The sequence below is a fragment of the Parasteatoda tepidariorum genome, chromosome 2 (genome assembly GCF_982258835.1).
Source record: "Parasteatoda tepidariorum strain Cologne lab strain chromosome 2, Ptep-v5.0, whole genome shotgun sequence".
Classification (NCBI taxonomy): domain Eukaryota; kingdom Metazoa; phylum Arthropoda; class Arachnida; order Araneae; family Theridiidae; genus Parasteatoda; species Parasteatoda tepidariorum.
Genome location: NC_141756.1, coordinates 29880391 through 29886390, shown reverse-complemented (window position 1 = coordinate 29886390; position 6000 = coordinate 29880391).

Sequence of the window (6000 nt, the reverse complement as noted above, 5' to 3'; positions counted from 1 at the left end):
TTGTTCTAATACAGAAACTTGCTCAGCAGTCTGACTTTAAAGTGCTTTTTCGCATAGATGATAATTTTGTGTCTTAATCTTATTTAAATCCCTAAGGAATTTTTTCTATTTAAGATAAAGCTTTGAAGTAAACTTTTTTATCTTGAGGATAATACACTTATTTTAACTGTTCATGGAATAAGCATTTTATGAGGTATTACAATTTTTACGGCATGTTATATATACCTAACAGGAATTTTTACACTTTTTTTTCTACTTTTTTACAAAATAATCTATAAAAAATATTCTAATTGAAATATCAACAAATGAATGCACAAAATTATTAAGATAAATATCGCAAGCACTATGAAAAAAACTTTTTTTGAAAATATGTTAAAATAAAAAAGCCTTAGGGATTTAAAAATTTAGAATTTTTTCAACTTTTTTTAAAATTTTAAAAAAATTCAACAGTTTAATTACTTTTTGAAGATAAATTATTGATTATAACTTAAATGAGCATGTAAAGCATCCTCAAAATGAATGATTATACCTTTATTTTAAAAAATTGTTGCAAAGGTACTGTGACCCCTTAACCCTTTCACGCCGACTGCCACAAATACGCATCAGCATAAAATCGTATCAATCAGGGTAAAAAAATAAAACTGGTAATGTTTGTGGGAGGAGTTATAATTGTTTGATTTATTTAATTCACCATTACTTTGTTCAAAATAAAACTATTTAGTTATACTTTGAATTGACATTGATTATATATATTATTAAACTAACAATAATTAAAGTAAAAGCAAAGTAAGTCTGTCAAATTAGCAACGACTACATTTAAGTTACCGTTTCTTATTTGATTACAACTTGATTCTGATTTCGTACGAATGCTTTTCTGAATCACCCGTCCCCAAGCGGTTAAACCTCTTATAATAGCCCAAAGGGACTTATGATTCTTTTAAAACGTGTTCTACCATTATTACTTACAAGATTTTAGTTAAAAACGCTAATTAATCGCCAAATTTGCGGAGCTCTAAAAAACGCAAGATTCTTCACTAACCAGTTGCAGATTGGTGTAAGCTTTGGTGCAGACACTAGAAAGACTGAAACTATAAAGACTGATATACCTATATTGCCCAAAAGCAGTCAAAATGACTGGATTGTAAAAGAATAAATAATGTGTAAAGAAATTTGCTAAAAATTAATTTTTATTATTTTTTACATTATTTACAATTATAAGTTTTTAGTAAATATTAACACTAGTAACACTAACAATATGTTGTACAAAAAAATTCTAAGAAATTGTGTAATTATATACATCATTGTTTTTCTAATTGAAATTAAAAGCAGCCAAAATGACTTCCTTAGGCAATCTAGTGTTAAGATTAAACTACACCCTTCGAAACGCGTAAGAACGCTCGATTTGATCCATCTCTGAAGGTAGTAATATCAATAAAAAGTTTAAATTAAGTGTCATTAAATAAAACTTCGACGAAAATATTAGCTGAACTTTTTAATGAAAAATCATAAAATCACTCCCATCAAAACTAAGTGTGGAATGAACTATGTTAAAATAACATCAGAATAAAAATTAGGAGCCGTTCGAATACTACGTAAGCACCTAACCGAGGGAGGGGGTGATTTGCTTATTTTAGCAGACTAGGGATGGGGGAGCAATACTATAGCAGACTATAAGCAAAGGGACAAAGGGGGAGCAGACTATAAGCAAAAATTTCTTTTTAGGTATTTGGTGAGGTGCATCCTTACGTCTGATTAAATCCCTTTCCTTTAGCAATGAAAAAATTTTGCGGTTTTGCATTTAGGTGAAAAGTTCGTTTGTCTCATTAAATCATTTCAAACCTTGCACTCCTAGTAATTCGAAATGCTGTTTGTAAAAATGTGAGCACTAAATCATTTAAAATAATATAGTATTTTTACATAATTTTTAAAATTCATAAAATATTGCGGTTACTAATTATTAAGGTATAGAAAAATTTTAATTTTAGAGTGATGGCTGTTGATAGCGCCTCAAATGTAACATCGGAGTGCTGAGGATTAATTGTTAGAACTTCATGAAATTCAGCGTGAAGTTATGTTTGCACTGTGAATCGAATGAAGTAAAAAAAAATTTGTTTCTTAAGAAAAGAAGCGCGTTTTTTGCCTCAAAATAAACTTATGCCATCGTGGTTACAGTTAACTGCTACACATATTTTATTTTATAACCGTCGCTGAGCAGCCGGCTCAATTTTGGGTTTACGACTACCGAAGTTCAACTCCATAGCCTTGTAATTTTGAACCCAATCTAGAAGACAAGGGAACTCCTAGATCAATCTTTGGGAGAATTTACCTTCGTGGTGGACTTTTTGATGGAACTAACCCGCATTTGAGTATCATGAAGAGGAAAACCACGAAGACCTTGCACTGTTAGCCTGACGGCAAGGGAACTCAATGAACCATGATCCGTCTACCACAGAGGATATTTCAAGTCAGCACTGTTGTCGGGGCGAGTCGAAAGCGAAAATCATATCGACCAGCCATCACTGGGATTCGAACCTCGTACTATCATTGGAAGGCGAACTTCAATAAAAACGTATAAATAAAAACATAATTTTTTTTGTAAAAGAAAAAGCTATATTGAAACCAAAACATAAATTCTTAATTTATAAACGATAGATTTAATGTTAAAAATCTTATTTTTCACAATGCCGTCGTATTTTTCAAAAAACAGGGACGATAAGTGAATAACGTTCTTTAATTAACGCTCTTTAAAAAAATGCTGCCATAATAAAAACGCTGATAAGAGGAGAAGTTAATAAAAGAAATCAAAAGAGAATCATAAATTTTTTTCCTTCTTAGCTCTGAAATATAACCTTAAAGTTGACAATCACAGCATTCTTTGTTATTAGTTATTTGTTTTACCGTACGAAAAAAAAATAAATAAATAAAGTGACTATAACTATACTGTCAATAAAAAAATAAAGACTATTAGAAATGCTCCGTTAACATGGTTTGCTTTAGTTAAAAAAGAAAAACAAACAAAAATTATCAAGCAAAAAATTTCTCAATTTTTAAAATGTAAAGTATTTAAAAAATAATGAAATTGCTTGCTTAAATAAAATTTTAAAAAAAAAAAAGAAAAAGAAAAATCTGCATTAAAAAACTCATGGTTCAGTATAAAGTAATCTAGTTTTAATTCTTAAAATTTCGCTTTTCCACGTGTCTTTCAGGACATAAAGGAACAAGTTTTTTATCTTAACAAATATTTGTGAAAATTATTTCTAATAATGCATAGTAAACAAAACGATTTTAGATTATTCTTTTTGAAATCTATTAATTAAAACTTTGTTGAAAGTAATTTTCCAAATAATACTTTGCTAAATATTTGGTCAAATATTTCGTGTACCACTAATATATATTTTATATATATATATATATATATATATATATATATATATATATATATATATATATATATATATATATATATATATATATATATATATATATATATATATATATATATATATATATATATATATATATATATATATATATATATATATATATATATATATATATATATATATATATATATATATATATATATATATATATATATATATATATATATATATATATATATATATATATATATATATATATATATATATATATACTGAGGAGCCAAAAAAACTTGTATACCTTCCTAATATCGTGTAGGGCCCCCGCGAGCACGCAGAAGTGCCGCAACGAGCAGGGCATGGAATCGATCAATGTGTGAAGTAGTGCTGGAGATAATTTACGAATCCTGCAGGACTGTCCATAAACCAGTGGAAGTAAGAGGGGGGGGGGGATATCTTCTGAACATCACGTTGCAAGTATTAATAATTGCAAGTAAAATTAATTGCGAATATGACCATCTGTTCATACATGCTAGCTTTTCTCATTTAAGCACCCTAGTTTATTTTAAATTTAAAGTAGTAATAAATTTTACTATCGAAAATTTTATTTTTGATCTAATAAACTTGTTTGACAATTATTTTTACCACCAATCTATATAATCAATTAAAGCAAATATATTAAACCTGGAGAGTTGACCGTAAAGTTTTTCTGATTGCAGGATTTTAGTCATTGTCTCTTCTCTTTCACTTGAATGCAGGTTTGGTAAGATAGGTGTTCAGAGTTATCAACTGTTCCCTGCGATAATTTTGCTCTACTGATTATCCAAACTCGTTTATGTTTAAATTTAAAGCGGTATTGAATCTTATAAATTTCTTTATAATATTTGGAGTTATAAATTAAATTTATATGAATGCCACTAAATGCAAGAGCAAATTATATAAATGAAAATGAGTGCAAGAGATAGCAATTGAGAAACGTTAACACGTTGAATGCCACGCTAATTTTACATGGTTTGCCCGTCATGCCAAACAATAAATAACTACTAACTAAATTTGCAAATATGACAGATTTTCCATTTTTTTAAAGGGTTTAGCATGACAAATCAGAAAAAAGTGGTTAAAATTAAAAATTTACTCGAATTATGTGTCTCTAATAATCTTGGCTTCGCCGATCACTGGTGATTCCCGTGGCGCTACGAACAAACTCAGTGCCGGTCATCGGTGATCCCCATGACATTCAACGTGATAATAACATCTCTGTTCTGCTGGGTCTAGCTGGGCTCCTGAGGATAATAATGGCCCTTTTCCCATTCATCCTGTAATGAGAACATAAGCAAAAACAATAGACAGGTTACATAAAATGCAATAAATAATGGCATATGTTAAGGTAGAGAAAAAATAATGGCACTTTGCTATGGTAATAAGTAATAAAAAATTGAATGTATAGAAAAGTTTAAGACATATTTACAAGTAGGGAAACGAAAATTACACGAAGGAAAAATATTTACAAAAAAATAGGAAGAATTAACGAATATTCATAATGAATAACGTTAAGATCATAAAAAACTTCATTAACAAAAAAAGTGTACCTCTGTTAAATTAGAGACCCGACCGTCCTGATTGACAATAACTTCTCTTTGGTTGAAGTAATTTTATAACAATTTCATTTATTTCTTAAAGTGGTTAAGTTCCTTGTCATCGAAAATAATATTTTGCAAAAGTATTAAATGTTGCTGGGTAGGGATTTGATTTACAATGATTTTGGCGCCGACCAGTTGGAAGAGTGGTTACCCTACCTGACTCCGAAGGCAATGGCTGCGGGTTCGAATCTCGTTTAGGGCATGATGTCTCTCTGTGTGTTGTTCTCTGTTGGATGATGTGTGAATGTGTCCCAGCCTATTAACGTGTATCTGTGACAGTCTGGCGGGGATTATAATACGGGGTGTTTATAAATTCCCGGACCCATTTTGATGTTTAATAACTCATAAAATAAGGAAGATATAAACAAACTTATGGCATTTATTGATGGAATAACTCATAGATTTTCCTTTTTAGGTTTGAATATCTTTACTTTTTTAAATATCGTCTGCACGTGTGGTTAATTTCAGATAATTTCATTTTCCAGTCTAAATATCTGTACTTTTCTAAATATCGTCTGCTTATTAATTGCATTTTTCTCTCTTTTGTTTTTGACAACTATTGCAATGTTATGTTTACTTTCGATGTGTTTGTTCTATGTAGTACTTTTCTATATGATGTTTTATTCTAGCAGATATTAAGGAGAATGCATACACCACAAGAGAAAGCACAGATTTTATGGTGGTTCATAGAAACGAAATCGATAGTGCAAGCACAGAGAAATTGCAGAAGAATTTACCAAAAAGATCCTCCATCCAAAAGCAGCATCTTGCGGTGGAAAAAGAATTTTCTAGAAACTGGAAGTATCGCAGATAAGAAACGTTCCGGACTTCCCTGCACAAGTGATTTTGACGTTGGGCGTGTCAGACAGACATTTTTAGACAATCCTAGAAGATCTGTGAGATCAGCGGCAAGAGAATTGGATATGCCAATTTCGACGGTGTACAAGGTTATTAAGAAATAATTAAGACTGTATGCATAC